Source organism: Haemaphysalis longicornis, unplaced genomic scaffold (genome assembly GCF_048455015.1).
Source record: "Haemaphysalis longicornis isolate Haplotype H1 unplaced genomic scaffold, Haemaphysalis longicornis Haplotype H1 scaffold_3, whole genome shotgun sequence".
In the NCBI taxonomy this organism is placed as follows: domain Eukaryota; kingdom Metazoa; phylum Arthropoda; class Arachnida; order Ixodida; family Ixodidae; genus Haemaphysalis; species Haemaphysalis longicornis.
Genome location: NW_027526335.1, coordinates 19,192,843 through 19,211,776, shown reverse-complemented (window position 1 = coordinate 19,211,776; position 18,934 = coordinate 19,192,843).

Below are 18,934 nucleotides of genomic sequence, written 5' to 3'. Positions count from 1 at the left end.
GCTTGGCGAGCGACGTCCTGCTGGCGGGTCGTGCTGGCGTCATTTTTGCGATGGATATGACGTCAGTGAAATCTTGGTGTATCCCGGCTTAAAACCCTTTTGTGTTAAAATATAAAACCCAAAAACAAACAATCCCAAGTATAACGCACTCTTTAGTACTAAAGATTGCTTTCCCGCAAGAAGACCCTCCCTGGGTGCAGGGGTGCACCCTTTACAGGCCGCTTGCTTTGTTGTACTGGCGTCAATTCCGTGACGACTATGACACACGGGCATGTGCACAGCCACGTGCAAAGAGGGAAAGTGCCTGTGGTTGAGCCGGTTTGACTTCAGCACAAGGTGCGCCGCGTGGTTCGCACTCCAGTCGCGTCTGCTCTTCTCGCTCAGCTGCGCATCAGTGACCAACAATCCAGGGCAAATTGCACTTTGCGGTGTTCTACTGCACACTGTGGGGATCCTGGCGTCCGCTGCCATTACGCGAGCGCTCGTTTGGTGCTGTCAGCGTGGCGCTTCCCCCCCCCCCCCCTCTCTTCCCGACGGGCCAGCTCGCCTCGGTGTCACTGCGTATGACCGAGCCAAGGCTTTCAAATTCCTGGCGAGGTGAAGGCGCCAGCGGCCGTTGCGCAAGACATCGTCATAGGGATCCTGCGCTGAACTTTTGGCGACATTCAGCACCACCGCGTGTCCGACGCCTCTAGGTAGTACATATGCAGACGACCCTCGCCGCCCTGTATATGTTTTCTATGAGAAGTCATAGCGAAAGTTGGTTGTACTTAATTTATTCGCGTTGTGGTTCGTTTAAATGTCTGCATACTGAATAAAACAGCCCTTAACGTAGTTGCGCCATCAGCGCAACTACTCTAAAAGCTAATTCCGCCATCGGCTGTGCAACTTCCGCCTTCGGCTGTACTTTAGCCTTAGCACTCCCCCTGCCCCACCACTTCCGCCATCAAATGAACTATATAAGCCTTGGCCATTTCGCTGCTGAAAATTTCGCCATCGGCTGGACTGTAGCCTTAGTACTAATGTTGCCCAAAATTTTCTATCATCGGCTGGCCCTTGGCCCTTGCAGCCTTGGCCCTTTGGCTGCACAAAAATTTCCGCCATTGGCTCTATGTAGCCGAAGTACTTTCACTGCCCAAAAATTTTCGCCATCGGCTAGAATATTGCCTTCGTAACTTGGGCGCCCCAATTTTCCGCCATCGGCTGGGCTATAATCATCTTGACCCTTTGGATGCCCAAAATTTTCCCCATCGGCTCGACTTTCGCCTCGCACTTTGGCTGCTCAATAATTTTTGCCATTGCCTCGACTGCAGCACTAATACTTTCGCTGCACCCAAACTTTTTGCCATCAATTGGACTTTCACTGCCCGGAATTTCTGCCATTGGCTCGACTATAGCAAAGGCACTTTCGCTGTCCCGAAATTTTTGTCATCAACTGGACTGAACCCTTAGTACTTTAACTGCCAAAACTTTTCCGCCCATGGCCGTGCTATAGCCTTAGTGGTCTCACTGCCTCAAAATTTTCGCAATCGGCTTGACTATAGACATAGCAATTTCACTGCCCCAAAATTGTTTCCATCGTCTTGACCATACCCTTGGCACTTAGGCTGCCCCACAATTACTGCCATCGGCTGGGCTACAACCCTAGTTTTTTCACTGCCCCACAATTGCCGACACTGGCTGTACGAAATTCCGACAATGGCTGGTGTGATACTTAGCACTTCCACTGCCCCCAAATTTTCGATATTGGCCGGACTATAGCTTTCTTACATTCGCTGTCTTAAAATTTTCCCGATCGGCTTGTCAACAACCTTGGCACTTCGGCTGTCCCAAATTTTCCGCCGTAGGTTGCACTATAGTTTAAGTACTTTCACTGCCACAAAATTTTCACCATTGCCTCGACTATAAACTTGGAGCTTTTGCTGACACAAAATTTAAACTATCGGCTGGACTTTAGCCTTCACACTTTTATTGCCCCAAAATACCGCCATCTGTTGGACTATAGCCTTAGTAATTTCACAGCCCCAAAATGTTCGCCTCCGGCTGTAGAATAGCTGTGGCACTTTGGCTGCCCCAAAATTTCCGCCATCAACTGGATTAGGGCGTCAGTACTCTCGCTGCCCCAAAAGTTTCGAGATCGTCTGGACTATAGCCTTAGTACTTTCACTACCCCAAACTTCCACCATCGGCTGGACTACACAGCCGCAGTACTTTCACTGCCCCAAAATTTTTCCATTGCCCGGAAAAATTTTGGGGCAGTGAAATTACTAAGGCTATAGTCCAGCAGCTAGGCACTTTGGCTGCTCTAAAATTGTCGCCACCGTCTGTAACTATATGCTTAGTACTTCCACTTCCCCAAAATTTTTGCCATTGGCTAGACTTAATTAACCATGAGTAACACAGCGCGAAAAAAGACCAGGGACGAGACGAAGACCACAAACAAGCGCTTGTTTGCGGTCTCCGTCTCGTCCCTGTTCTTTTTTCGCGCTGTGTAACTCATGGATTACCAACTAGCCGGTACCCTCACTCTTTTAGACTTTAACCTTCGTTATGTTACTGCCCCAACATTTTCGCTGTCGGCTGGAATAGCCTTGGCTCTTTGGCTGCCTCAAAGTTTCTGCCATCGGCTAGACTATAGCCTTAGCACTTTAAGTGCTCTAACGTTTCCGCCATAGGCTACACTATAGCGTTGGCACTGGCTGTCTCAATATTTCCGCCATCGGCTGGATTGTGCTTTGGCTGCCCCGAAATTTCCACCATCACGCGTCCAGTACCTCGCCGCCTAAGGTAGGGCTATACCTTTGCCACTTCCTCAGCCATTAATAGCTACCGAAGGCGAGGCTATATCCCTGCCAGTATTATAGCCATAACTCGCCACGGAAGGTATGGCGAGTTCACAGCCATAATTTCGCGCAGACGGCAATAGTATGGCTGTGACACATCACTAACATAACTAGCCGCCCAAGGTAAGGCTATATACCTGCTATTTTCACAGCCATTATTTACCACTGTAAGCAAGGCTATAGTAACCCTGCCACTATGACTACTGTGTCTCGCTACCGAATGTAAGGGTATACCCTTTCAATTTTTACGGCCATAACTTGTCGCGAAAGGTAAGGTTATAGCCTTGTCATTTTCACAGCCATAACCAGTCGCCAAAATTAAGGATAGACAATTGCCAATTTCATAACCATAACTCTCCGCGGAAGGTAAGGCTGTAAGCCAGCCACTACCCCGGCCATGACTCGCCGCCGAATGCAACACTATAGCCCTGACGCTGTCACGACCATAACTCACCGCCGAAGGTAAGGCTGCATCCTTGCCGTTTTCAAAGCCATTACTCGCCGTCGAAGGCAAGGCCCTGCCACTACTGTACTTGTTATGCTTGCTTTTTTGTTTTCGTTCACGTAATACAAAACTGACAGGAGCATCAGGCTCTGCTTTGTCCGTGTCCAAACCGTCAAACGCGAAGCCAGTGGCGTGAGTTAGGTAATTCCAGACATCTTTTATTAGAAGCTAAATAAAGTGAACGAACGTATGAGAACAAGATTCTACAGGCATAATAATCCAAGAAGTGATGAACGAAGGCGAGAAAAAGGCACAGCAGGCCCCGATAATCTCGAATCATGGAATTAGCTTCCATTTTTTGAGCTTGCTTTATGTCCGTGGCTCTGTTTCTGCGTGCAAGCGCTGGTAGTCCTACCAGGAGTCATGTTTGCTTACATAAGTTAGGCAAATACTTTGTAGCTACGACGGCTCCTAACTTTCCGGCGCTTCTGGGATCCAATCGGAAAAGTGCACATGTCCGTGAAATCAGTTTCATAATTAGCTTGACGCTAGAGTGTTGCAAGTACCCCTTAAAAGAATTACCCGTGCTCGCCTTGAGTCCGCAAAAATGTCGGGTTAGCTCGAAATTCGGAGTTTCCTCCGACATTTCGCGTTTCAGAAACCAATAGAGCGTGCGAACGAAACAATTTGCCCAGAAGGAACCTCATTAAGCTTGCGCCTTTGTTTTTGCCCTTTATATTTACTAACGCATTCAGAAATGAAGGAAGTCGATGGTCATAATAACGACTTATCTTTTGGAAGATATGAAGGCCTCCAGATTACCTTCTGGCCCTGTTTCTTGTCTACAAGGCATAGGAAGTTCAGGCTTTTCGTTAGTGGAGTTACTGTAAATTTCAACCATTAGAAAAGCAGAAGGATTCGGTACCTCCAAGGTGCGAAGATGTCAGGAGGCCTGCTTATCTAGAAGGTGTTGAGAAACCCCGCTTTCAGTATCAAAATCGTTCTTTTGCACGCGCCGGTGCTTTTGCATCAGGTGGTACGCAACAAGGATTTCATTACACGCTCTCTATATGAAGGAGAAGAAATTCGGGTAAAAAAACTCCCTTAATTAACCCGGTGAGAGTTCCACAAGCAGAGACCACGTACCAAGAAGGCCGAACAGGGGCTTGCAAGAAAGACAAGCCGCCTACTTGGACTGGATGGTGAGTACTTTTATTACTGCGAAAGAATAGGAACTTGTGTTATCAAGACGCGAGGACAATAAATTGGAAAGTCTATAAAGTATTTAGCGATATCGGCCGAATGCTTAGGCAGAACGACATAACTGCACTAATGATTCCTACTTTGCAACGGAGTTGTTCACGAAAGTTTAATCGAGGCCCCAGCCAATTAATGTTTTCTTGTAAAGGCCGGAGAGACGGGTTTCAAGAAGGCAACTATCTTTTCGTGTGTCTTAATTGTTGGTCGATGCTTCTTCTTCTTTTTTTTTACGGCGCAAACAAGGTGAAGTAATGAAAAAATTGCGCCCACCTCCCCGCGAGGGGAACCCTGTGTAGATGCGACGCATCGTGGGGTTCACTTGGTGTTTCCGTTGGATTGATTCTGAAATCGCGTGAAACGTGTCGGGAACGCGTCTGATTATTATGTTTTATGATTATTAGTATGTTTTATTGGCCAATCTTGGTCAATATCTCTAAGTGGTATGCTTGGGGCTTCGCTGTCGCAACGACCTTTACTCCATCATTGTTGCTGTAAGTGGGAGCTTCTTTTCTTTTATTGCAAGTGTTAATCATTGCCCCATCATGCGTTGTATCAGTAGCTTCTTGACGTTGTTTGAATGAGTTAAGGATATAAGGCGCGTTCGTAGCATTTGATTCTGTGTCGGTTTTGTGGCGCAGTGGGAAGAGCACCATGTACCTCGCGTTACGCCCACAGGGTCGGGGGATCGAAACCGGGCGCCGCTAACTATTATTTTTTATAGTGTAGGGGGAGGGGTGTGGACGAGAGAGGGGCATCGGAGAGGAGAGGGGGTGAGCGGCGGAGAGCGCAGCTCACGCGGCGAGGAGAATGGAGGAGGGGCGGACGACAACAACGCCGACGCTGCATGGACAAGGCGAGTGAATGAGATGCAGTCACATCTAAAATAAATAGAGAGAAAAGCATTCTTTGTGCCACTGATTACCAACCTTAACCTTGTGCTGCACGAAACATGTCAACGATAGAAAACTGGTTCCGACCAAGGATGTTTAAAATCCAAAAAAGACGTTTCGGCTCCCGTACGGGTGCCTTGTTCACAATGAAAAGTGCTGGCGAAAGTGATACGGTTATGTTTGCTTCAAGATGTGACGTAGGCAACGTGCGTACACGAGTGGAAAGTTGCCGTGATTGCGATTAAGTGTGTGCTCCGTGGTCTGCATTGTCAGGGATTCAAGATAAAGCCGTGAGGTGCAATTCTTCTCTTTTCCCATTATTTTCGCATGAGCCCAATCTATTTCATGGTGAGTTGCTTCTGTGTGTTCGGCGAGAGCGTTAGAAGACACGTTCTTCTTTTTTGCGTCGTACATGTGCTGCTTGAACCTTTGGTGAAAATTGCCTGTCTCGCCGACATAGGTTCGGTCGCAGTGTGAAATGTGATGAAATATCAACCCGCCCCGCTAGCAGCACCCCTGTTCTTCGTTCTATTGCAGACCAGCTTTTATGAAGTGGTGTATGTCCAGTAAGTAGGGGTACGGGACCGTCGAAATTGTCACTGGAATATTGTGATGGCTCCACCTTTTCCTCCATAGAATTGCGATTTAAAGATGTGTAGCTCGTCATAAAACTAAGCAACGATCCTTTTTCTCAAATTCGGCATAAAAATACCATACAATTATGGTCAGTGAACGAATTGCCGGAAACAGAGCACTTGTGGAGATACTAGAAAATGAAATCATCTGTGTCGAAGGGACAGTTCTTTCTTTTTCAACTAACGTGGTCGAAACTTTTGGCGCGTGCTGGGGCCCTCCGGATTAATTTCGTAACGTGCACCGAATGTAAGTGCAAATATTTTAGATTTGGCCTCCATGCAGATTCCACAGCATGGAATCGAACAGCGACATGGAGCATGACGTCAGGGTTTACACCAGCGGGGCAGACAAGCCAGAAAATTGCACCAAGGAAGAATACGCTCTGCAATATCAACTTCGCATATCTCCCGTTCGGGGCGAAAGCCGGTTTAAGTAAAGTGCATGAAAGATTTCCCGTGGGTAGAACGTGCTTTCTTGGTATAGATGGGAGGGTGGCAGGTCTTCTATTTGACTGCATAGGGCTAAAAGAGACAAAAAACACAGCCATCTACAATTTCTGTATACACCGAATAAATTTGGTCGAAGCAAAACGCACTGCAAACATGACTGCCAAAAAGACATTTTGACAGTTGGAAGGGGATTAAAGGCCCCATTAAGGGCGCCAGTCACGTAAGCGGATTTGTGTGTACGTTGATGAACAGAGAGAAAAATAGTGTCGGAATATTTCCCCGGGGCACGTCTATGCCGAATGAAGAGTCGTCTCGCCGCGGCATGCGCACTTTCGCATAGACCGCTAGTCTAGTCATAACACTCGTCATGAAATATAAATTTTTGAATTCCTATTTTGTAGTTCGGGCGTCGCGAGGCTGTTGACTATTACTGAGCATCATTTCGGTACTTGCGGCTGATTTATTTATTACCGACCGTTTTAATGCCCACGTTTTTTATTAACACACATGCAAGAGCTACCGCTCGTGAGCTCCGGCCGCATTTATATCAGTCCTTCTGCGGCCCTTCTCCATGTTCAAGATTTCCATTTCTAACGAAAAATCCATCGTCCGACGTGCTCGTGTGTATTCCCGTTCGCGCGTTTGTGCGTATGTGTACGCCTGGGGACTCTATTTTTCTGCCTATCACTTTTGCCACAGTTTCGTTCGCGGTGCTATCTATCGCTTAGGCTTTGCCGGAGTAGGTGTTGTTGCGTCTTTGCCCTGAAAAGACGACGCGATGACGACCGGACCTGCTCTTCTGCAACCAGAGACATTGGCTTCAAAATCGTTCGTTTACTATTATTCCGAAACTATACATCAAGCGTACCTATTATCTACTTAAATTGTGTTTACCTGTTGCCGTGCCCGTTGGCCGTGAAATTTGAACGCCGCTGACAATCATTTCTCATACATATGGTCCCTGGTGCACGCCGCTTTGAATTTTCCTGGAATTACATGTAGTAGATTAAAATTTTGTAGTGACGAGTGCGTGCTTTAGCGATCAAATACTTCTGGATTGGGCACCTCGCATGAAAAATGGATTGGATTGTAAATGGCATGCGGCGGACTGCAAACGTTGTGCGGCGAGGGGACAGGCAGGTGCTCTGCGCAATTTCTGTTTAGCCGTACATACACAGCACTACGTGCCCACTTTAAATGCGAAGCGTTCTTCGCGAATTCACCGCAATTTCACGGTGTCTGTAAGCACATTATGCGAAGAAGTCAAGAAAGGAGCGTTAAAGTTCGCAAGTTGGCCTTCAAGCACAGGGAGGATGGGAAGGAAAGTAAGAGGGGGTCTACCGCAGTTGTCGAGACTATTATTTGATTTTAGGGCCTCGCGAGGCGTGTAAAAATTGACTCTACAGAAATGACATTGTTAAGAAACAGGGATCTATACACATTCGTTGTCTTAAGTTCCCCAAAAGCAGGGCGATTAGTGCTTCAAGGGGTCTTGGTCCCCGTCGTTTTGCAGCGGCGGGCAGGGGGTATTCGGCTCCCTGGACAGCGCTTTGACTGGCTCCGAACAACCTCTCTTAGAGAGCGTTATTCTTGCTTTGAGCGCCCAAATAAGCACGACCAGTGCTGCAGGCAGTCTTGCTGTCCACGGTGTTGCGTCGGCGTCAGCAACCAGCAACGTCATGGATATGTGTGGCCCGTAAAGCCGCAGAAATAGGCTGTTAAGCTCGCGCCACGGTACCATTACCTCTGTTGATGCCAAATACTGTAAAAAGATGCAAGCAGCAACAAATTAGAGCAGCTATATCCGCGAGCGATGGCAGGATGGCATTATGTTCGGTTTGCCTTCATGTCGCGCGCTTGCAAGTTGAGATGTACGCCTCATCGATGCGTTCAAGCGAGGCCGTCATCTTCTGATTGAGCGCCGGACAATTAGGCTGCTTGCCATGAGCCATTGCTACGTGGAAGCATGCATCTTGCATGGAAATAAGACATAATCATGGAAACTAATTTCCCGCGCGGTAGTAGGAATGCTTTCAGCCGGTTTTACCTGAGCCTGCGGAATGTTCATGCACCAGCCCAGTCAAAACCACTTGGTAGCACAATGAAGTCATGAAAGCCCTATTACTACGGCCCTATTACCACGACTGAGATCAATGGCGGGAATTAAAAAGGTTACAGCATGTGAAATTGCCTGCCACAAACTGGTAGGTTTGAGGACGTGCCTTCAATCAACTTGCGGGTGTGTCACGGAACACACACTCTCTCGAGTCACCGCCGACGCAACGTGGGTCAAGAGGTGGGCGTGGCAACTGTGCACTAGTGACCCGGCCGCATGCTGTGTTTGTCTGGGGCCCCGATGTACACACGTCAGCAGGAGATAAGCAGATATAATCTTATCATGGCGTCCTCTTTTCATGTCGTCCTGAATCTTTGACCTGTGTTTTTACCTGGCCAGTTGGTCGACATCGCCGTAGGTATTCAGCGAAGGCCTCTTGCTGCTCTGCCTCGCATTGGCTGTCAGGCATGACCGCCAAAGCCAACTATTTTATGTAATTTGTTATTTACGTAGCAACCAACTAATTTATGTAATTTCGATAAAGATCCCCAGGTGGTCAAAATTAATCCGGAGCCCTCCACTACGGCGCGCCTCATCGCCTGCGTTGCGTCGGCGCGTTAAACCCCACAATCAATCAATAATTTATGTAATTTATTTGGTAAGAGATCAGGTATGAGTCATACCTGAAGTCTTTGAAAATAAATTACATAATAATAGTCAAAAACGGAGCCAGGAGTCAAAGTACAAGAGGAAGCACAGTAGCGTAAATCTTTTCGGGGTCGTCAGAATAGCCACCCCCGACTCTGTAACGCTGAATACTTCCAACGATCTCGAGATGCCAAACATTTGGTTTTTGGTGACGGCTATGCATTCCTACAGAACACAGTTACACCCTGGCGTAACGCCTTGCGTCCCTGAGAGTAAATAAATGAAATGAAATGAAGATGAGAGATGCCGTCAAGAGCGAGAGAGAGTGTAATTGACAAATGTGTCGCATCGGCATCCAAACTTTCGTGTGCGCGGACCGTACAAAGATACTTGTTTGGCCGATAGACAAGGCTTTAATTGAACTATATGTAGTACCACTTTATGGTGGTCGAAGAAGGCTGCGAAATGCTCCCCATTTTCTTCCAGGACCCTCCGAAAGACATCGCCGGCAAGCGTTCTATAAGTGTCGTCGGCATTTCATTATCGTTGGTTTCGATGCGAAAGTTTCGTTGTTCAGTAAACTTTGCATTAAACTTCTTTTGCTGGGCGCAGCCCAGCAGGCACTTCGGCAGCACGTTCCACCAGGGTTTTTTTTTTTTTATCTCCGATGCAGAGACGCCAGAGGAAGCGGTACGCGCACGCGTAGTGGCGCAAATCTAGTCGACATTTGAAGGCGTTGTGATGTTTCGGCAATGCACGTAGCAGTGCAACCTCAAAACGCCGCCGGCGATACGACTGCCGCCACCGCACTTCATTGTCCTCGGGAACTCAAGACTCGCAGTAGACAGCCCGTCAATGCGAAAACGAAGAAACGTTTTCATCATTTACCTACTGGGAAGTCGAGTCTCTCAGATTTTATCGTTGCACCGCAAAGTTGAACGGTATCTAAACCGCCAAGCACAAAGAGTATTTTTATAAGTTTGGCAGACCTACTGCTGCTTTCTTTTGTGCATAACGAGATTCCGCTGTGTTGCTCCAAACGGCGGCAAAAACTTCCACTGCAATCTTTCGACGTCTTCAGAGAATACACACTTTCAAGTACGGAATCCGTTCGGATGCTTCGTACGATCTTCTCAAACAGGAAAATATTGCCTCATTGGACGTGAAGTTGCGTGGTCTTGCATAACCTCTGCCTTTGTTCACAGTCTTTTTCATGCGCCAAATAATAATAAGTTATCTCTTCCCAATGTAATATATATAAATATATATATATATATATATATATATATATATATATATATATATATATATATATATATATATATATATATATATATATATATATATATATATATATATATATATATATATGTAGCGAATCAGAAAATGGGAAATGAGGGGCTCCGTGAAATAAGACAGAAAATAAGGGTTGGCAGTCAAGAAAACCTCGGAAAGCAAAGGGGAGGTTGTGGTGGGTCATAGAAAGAGATGAAGAATTTTTTGAGTCGAAAAGAAAGTGGTGAAAAAATGCCCGCCGGGTGGGATCCGAACCCACGACCTCCAGAATACCGGTCTGGTGCGATAACCACTACGCTACCGGCGGGGCTGTTTCCCCAGCACTTTCTCGGGTATTTATGTTAAGTAATTTTTGTTTCCTGCACTTGGGGGTGGTAGCAAAGACCGGTATTCTGGAGGTCGTGGGTTCGGATCCCACCCGGCGGGCATTTTTTCACCACTTTCTTTTCGACTCAAAAAATTCTTCATCTCTTTCTATGACCCACCACAACCTCCCCTTTGCTTTCCGAGGTTTTCTTGACTGCCAACCCTTATTTTCTGTATATATATATATATATATATATATATATATATATATATATATAGATATACGAACCTCCACGGCGCACAGCCTATACAGCGGTTGACGCATGTCTATGCACTTATGATGATAGTGCTAGGACTAAATTTCGCACTTTGTGCGCTAATGATGCGGCGTCAAAACGAATGCATGATCTGGAGAAACGTCCAAGTGCGAATTGTCGAATAAAGTCGCAAGCTGATGAACCATCATCAGCAGCCTATTTAGGCTAGGGTGGTCCACTGCAAGACGAAGTCCTCTCCCGATGACTTCCGCCTAAGTCTGTCGTGCGCTGCACGAGTACAATCTTTGCCTCCGAATTTTCTTATTTCGCCTTTTCATCGAGTTAACGGTCTCGCCCTTCTCCTAGTCCCGTCTCTCGGTCACATCCATTCTGTCGCCCTCGGGGTCCACCTGTCGTCGGTTCATTGTGCTACGTGGCCAGCCCAAGTCCATTTCCATTTCTTAATTTATATCTTGTATATTTTTTAGATGCAGCGCATCTCTTGCTCTGAGGCATGCCCCTCCTGCGTCGTCATCGGCTGCGCGACGGCGTCCGTCCGCAGCCCTCCTCCGTTCGCCTCTCCCACAGCTGTGTGCAACACTCTCACTCCGGCGCATTAGCATAACGACAGCTGGCGCGCTTGGTTGGCGCGCGCTTCGCTTCGCTGCGTTAACGCTGCGTTAACAGCTGCTCCGGTGCGCATGTGCGCGCATGCGCGACTCTCCTCCGCGGTCTCCTCTCCTTCAAACGCTGTGAATATAAAGCGGGTATCGCGCTGGGTGGTGGCCGCTAAAACACGTGTACTCTCTCATTTCGCGTATGCATGTGCATGAAAATGTAAAATTGCCTCCATCGTCCCGTGTATGAGAACATCCGTATGTGATGGAAGGCATCCTACGCGTTCACAATACGTTTCACGCGATGTAGAGAATCAACCCAATGGAAACGCCAATTTAAGCCCCAGATGAAGCATCACACCAGGGTTCCCTCGCGGGGAGATGGAAGCAATTTTATTTATACGACATCTCCTACTCGAGTTTACTCCATAACACAAGTTGCTCGTTTCCAGCCCCTAAGCATTACTCCTGTCATTATTCGCTCCATGGCACGTTGGGCGAACTTAAGTTTGCTTTCTAGCTGTTCACTAAGGCGCCACGTTTTCGCACCGTATGTCATCCCCGGCAGGATGCATTGATTAAATATCTTTATTTTTAGTGACAGAGTTAGCTGTCTTTTAATTAGTTGAGAGTGCTTGCCGAGTGCACCCTAACCCATTCCTATTCCGCGCCGGATTTATTGTGCTGGATTTTCGTGGTTGAGATCAGCACTTACCACCTGTCCATAATAGTTATAATCGTTAAGCTGTTCCAGTACTTCGTCACCTATACTGGAGAGGACGTGTTCAGCATGTTTATTTATCCCTAAATTATATTTACTCGTATTTATCTTCAGTTCTACGGCGAGGATCTCTGATTGTAATTCTTCAATCATTTCTCGGGGTGGTTCTACGGATCCACTGAGCGAGACTACGTCGTCTGCAAACCTCAAATGGCTGAAGTATCCGTTTATCCGTATACCTAGGTTTTCTCTGTGAAAAATTTTGGCAAGATGGTATCTTCATGTCGCACTCCCTTTCGGATCGGTCATTTTTCGCTTTGCTTGTGAAGGATTGTCGTGACCATGCATTCCTTATATATGTTGTCATGGAGGCCTAGGTAGGTATCCTCTATTCCTTGATTTTTTTAAGGCATCCATCACTGCGGCGGTTCGATAAATGTCATGTAGAGTGGTTTATTATACTCCGCGCATTTTATTTAGATGATGATATCGATGTGATCCATTGTACAAGTATAATTTTCTAAAACCAACCTATTCCCTGAGTTTCTGGAAATCTAGGCTGTCGTTTATGCGGGTAGCTGATGGGTCCGTAATTTTTAAAGTATTTGGTATCTCCTTCTTATGATTCAAAATAATTGTGTCGTTTTTCCAGGCTGTGAGTACCTGTAAAATCTTTGGGCATAATGAAAATAGCGAGCCCCTTTGAAGTGGGCTTCACTACGGCATACACGTGCCATGCTGAGAAGGCCTTGCTTTCGGGCGCCATATATTCAGTTTAATACCAAAGCACTTTTATTTGATGCCACCATAACAGCCCATGTGTCCGATTCACTATAGCGCGCCTTCAATCGTATACACAAATGAATTGCTCGAAACCTATTTTTCTACGCGCAATATAAGGAGTGTGTTGTCACAGCATGAATGCCGTGTGGTCTTTTGGTCTTTTATTGATATCATTTTCGTACGCGGCGGACGTTGGACACATCGAGAGTGTCAGACGAGCAGACAGAAGGTTTCTTAGTTGAGTCCACATTGGAATATCAATGCCTTCAAAAACCCCGAGTGGCTTCTGAGGGCTTGGGCCATATCTTTTTACTTCGGCGTTGACATAAGGAAGATGACCTTCAGTATACACTGGTAATAAATCTGCCTCGTCATTTTTTGTCAGTTCCCTATGTGGATGCGTGACATGTGTACATCGCAATGGGTGTGGAAAGGCAACGACGCGTAATTTTCTTGCTTTTCTGTTTCTATTCGCGCCCAAAAATACTACAAAACTAAAAATTTTCCCCCGGCTTTAGGAATCTAAAGCAGACCACAAAACTTGAATACGAAACCCGCCATAAACAGCGTTCAGAAAGCGATAGGGGGAGAAAAGTACGTGTTCGCCCCCGCAGCTTGGAGAGGGAGGAGTGGTACGGAAGTAAGCAGGCTTTACTTGCATGCACCTGCTCTTTTAACGCCAGGTGTTGTGATGTATGCCTTCCCCAAAGCAAAATTGTTGCGAGCACATGCGTGCGTTTCAACAGGTCATCCTCGCCTTCATAAAGGCAACCCCCTCCACTCTCGGCGCTCCCGATTGATTGATTGATTGATTGATTGATTGATTGATTGATTGATTGATCGATCGATTGATTGATTGATTATTCGATCGATCGATCGATCGATCGATTGATTGATTGATTGATTGATTGATTGATTGATTGATTGATTGATTGATTGATTGATTGATTGATTGATTGATTGATTGATTGATTGGAGATGTCACAAACTATTGGCCGAATTCTCAGTAGGTCCTCCAGTGCATGAGTTTCCGCGACTCGGTTTAGAGGAATATATACCGCAGGGCATTAAAGGCGAAAATCGCCTTCAAGGACCTCCTCTAATCAAGGCTCGAGTGAAGGAACGATTCAGAATGCCGGGGAAACACCCAGTGATGCTTCATATATTAGTTAGAGTGCGAAATCCCGAAAGCTAAAAAAAAAATAAGAAGAAAGGCAGCCAGGGCAGATGCTGCGAACCAAGCTGGCACTGATTACGCGAAAAAAGACAGGCCAGTTTCTCAGCGAAAATTTGGGGTAGCCGGAACATGTTCATCTTGCACAGCGTAAAAAAGACGGAGCACAACAATGAAGAATTAGACGCCACGAACGCTGTGGTCGTGGCATCAAAGTGTTGTGTTCCGTCTTTTTTACGCTGTGCAAGATGAAGGGTAGTTCCTGAAGCGAAATTCTTGCAGGACTACAGCTGGATCCCTATTGGCAGGTGCAGAATGATGAAGTCTGCAAACCATAAAAATCAGTTAGACAGGGGAGGTAATCAGGTTAGGTTAAGGTCCTTTTCGGCGCGGCGGCTCTGAAGCCATAGTTAGCCTACCTGTTCCCTTGTGCATATCCATGCCGTGATGGAAACAACTTTAACCTGTTGTGGCTTGTTCGATTCTCCATGTTCGTGGCTTTCCGCGGTACGTGCTGCTTCTTTCCTCTCTTTTTTTGTCCTGCACTCAGAGATGATTAGAGGCTAAGAATGGGGTGCAGCTTACAAATACCCACCTGGTGCACCGTTAGTAGACTCTTGCAGGTGACAATAATGAAGGACTCGTTGAAACGACATCCCAACATGATTTTATTGATGCAGTGGTCATATAAAAATAACAACACACAACGTTCCGTGGACGCGTATTTTTGAAAAACGAAAACCAGTGAAGATAAACACTTTCACGACCAGTAACACTCGGTTGCTTCACATATGTATATACATGTATGTATGTGTATGTAGGAAGGGTGAAAAGAACGTCTTAATCCATAAAGCATTCGGGTTGTATCAAGCCAGGAGGTGCTTATCAAATCAAACAGAACCCTGCCCCGATGGCCGTACACCGAGGTATAACGATGTCGTGCAAACACCTAAGGCCCCGAGAGCTGCGCTCTGAGGCCCGCCAAACCCTCTTCACATTGTGATTTGCCGCGGTACAAAAAGAAAAAAAATAATCACACGCTTGCGCGCTGAAGCCACCTAAGCATGTGAATTGACGAGATAGCTAAAAAGTGCAGATAAGGATCACCGCGGTGTGTTGACCTTGGTGCCACCGGTTGATGCTGCTCGACTTTTCAGTGTGGTGAACAACGCCCCACAACGGCGCTCATTAATCCATTTTTGTCATTAATCCATTTTTGTCATAAATCCGCCCAGCAAATGTGGCCGTGGGCACTGGGCAGTTGCTATTACTACAATCACTGAAAGAGACACACTGAGTGGGAGTAATGCTGAAGAAATATGCTTTTTTAACCTTTAACAGGTTATGCCCGAGTCAATAAAGCAATCTCCAAACCCCTTCAAATAACTGACTTAGCCCATTGTTGTTTTGATTACACGGCAACAAAGATAAAAAGTAGGACTCATGTATTTCACGAGTATTTCCTTGTCAAGGACCAAGCAGCGATCTTAAATAGAATGAATATTCGGTAAGGAAGGAAGCGGGCCGTCCAGAAATATTTATTGCATGGGTGATAAATTCAGATTGCGGGATTTTAACTGTACCATAGTTCTAAGAACGCAGTAAAACAGTTGTATGACTGATTTATTAAACTACAATGTACCGAACGCAATTTTTTGCACCGTCGTACCGCTACAAAAAAAAAACGGGATGATACCAAACAACTTCCGGGACTTCCGCTCGACGCAGTTTGTTGCAAGGCAATGCATGTGTTGCGTGCTGGTGAACAATTACTTCATTCCAGGGACTTTGCACGGTATATTCTGAACATGGGCTAACCCCTGCCAGTCGCGTGCGTTCCGTGTTGGCGTGTCTTAAGTACTACGAGGCTGATTTCACAACACAAACTAGACAGAAAATTGTCTTAACTGAAACGCGGCGCATGAAAACTGACACAGACGTGCAAGGGACTGTCTGAAAACACGAGCTTGTCGTTACTTCCGGAGGCGAGTCAGGGACGGCGTGCTGAGGTATGAACGTGTTCGGCGTTCACGCTGGTAAGATTTTCAATGTTGTTCGCGGAAAATTTGCGATCCTACCAAGTTAAAATATTTCTTTCGCGCTCACGGGTGGCTTTAAAGGTACAAAACAATAATACTGACGCTGCTCGCCAGAGACGGTACAAGTTCTGCCTCCATCACAAACATCACCAAACGCTCTCTGTTTAAATGCAACAGTTGTCGCCTGGTTTGGAATAGTTCAATATAGACGGAATTAGTGTGCAGAGCATTCTAGGGCCTCATAGGTACAATTGCAGCTTACACCTCAACCATCTTTTTTTAGCGTAGTGTGCCACCCATGCAAGGGCTGCAAGTCCTGATACGTAATACGTTTCCGACAGTCTGAAAGCTTTCTTTGACTAGAACTGCGGATATTAAGGGGTGCGGATTCCACTGAATCTTAAGCTGGAAAGACAACCAACCCCGCTAGTGGAGGCAGTGAAGGCGACAAAGGAAGCGGAAAGGAGGTTTCACTTATAAAGTGCGAATGCACTTTATAAGCGACCCCAAACCATCCACCGCCGGCGGCGTCGGCGTCCGCAGTGCTCCTCTAAAGAAAGAAACAGCATCCGGCGCCAGGTTTCGATCCGAGGACTTTGCGGGCCGCAGCCCGACGCTCTACCGAATAAGCCACGGACGCGACGCTGACATCGGTGTCAGAACGCGCCTTATATCTTTAACGCATTCAAACTACGTCGTCAGCGGCGTGCGTTGGCGACTCAGCGGCGTTATAGCGGCTTGATAACTTCGTGGTGTACACGTGATACTACAAACCCGATGGAAGAGATGGAAGAGAAGGCGGCGAGGCGGTGGGCTGCGGGGGCCGAGCGCAAGCGCCGCAAGCGGGCCGACAACCGTGCATTCGCACTTTCACATTCTCCCCCTCGGGGAAATGCGGGGGAATTTTTTGTCCTGCTTTTCGATACAACTGTCCTTTCCCCTCGAATTCATCATGAAAGGTTACCATACAAACAGTATTACTCTTCGCAGCGGAGAAAATGGACGTTTATAACTAAAATAAACCACATCCGAAGCACAGATGATCTTAGACTTAACTTGGGAATCTCGCGCTCGTGACCACGGAATGATAACGATGCCGGCTTAAAAGATGATACCGCGAAAAGACGCACTGGCGGGAAGAAATGCTTACTATCGATTTGGTCAGTTTGAAGCAACTTTTACAAATCCTTTCCGGGAAGTTTGAACCACCTTCCCGGATGTCAAAGAGCCGCTTGGCCTCTTTGCTAGAACAGCCATCCATTCTATTCCTAGGAATATACAAGTTCCCTGCCTTTTTGTAACGCGGCAGTACTTGTTTTACCAAATTTCTGTAAAAAGGGTTTGTTTTGTGAATTTCGGCTTGATTCCAGGCCGCACAGCCCTTGTTCAAAGCAAAGTCGAGGTATGCGCAACACTCGTAACCCACGCCTGTTACAGGTCAGTAGAGCTTTGTTAGCTCTCTGCACACTCAATTTCCCCGAACAAGCCTTTAAATCGTCTATCCACCACAATGCTGATTTCCAGACCCTCATTATGTTGAAGCAACAGCCTCGGCCAAAAGAGAAAGAACATGTCTTTCATTAGTGTTTGGTAGCGCTAGAATATTCTGAATGCCCTAGCCGATGTCAGGAATGGCTACGGCTGTGCTCCTGCAATGATAATGCTGCACTTTTTGCTGAAATCTAAACCACCGGAGGTGAGAACGTGCCCGTTTTAAGCGTCCTTCCGCCCGCAATTCTGACTCCGATGACACAAAGTCCACGAAAATAGGCTCGCCGTGTTTATCATTCGTGTACTTGCGGCGCCATGCCATTACCTTTTGAAGCATTTCTGAATTAATGAATACAAACGAGACACCTAGCCCAGTAAACATAGGTTGTGGGGTCCTCTTTGACTGGGGAGAGCGTATATCACCCGGACGTCTAGCGAGCGTATTTTTGTTGTAACAGATACATAGGCCATCCTTGCGCTCACATTATGTGGCGCAAGGTCTTCAGTTCTCTCAGTGGTGTTGGATTAATGACATCATAATCATAATCATAATCATAGTCCTCATCATCAGCCTGTCTACGCCCACTTCAGGGCAAAGGCTTCTCCCATTAATCTCCAACTATCTCGGTCCTGTGCTAACTGCGACCAATTTGTCCCCGCAAATTTCTTGATTTAACTTTATTCCGCCCCCTGCCACGCTTGCCTTCTCTAGGGATCGAGTATGTTACCCTTAATGACCAACGGTTAACTTGGCTTCGCATTACATGCCCTGCCCACGTCCATTTCTTCTTAATTTCTACTGATATGTCCTTAACACGCATTTATCCCGTACCCACTCCGCTCTCTTCTTGTCCCTTAATGTTAAACCTATCATCTTCCGTTCCATTGCTCACTGAGTTGTCCTCAATTTAGTGACATAGACGTGGTTTTTGAAGCTAATATGCGGGTGGCGATACACCGCATACAGGCTATACAATGAAGTGGATGAGGAAGCAAGCCTTCTTTTGAGCTGCGCGTATTGTC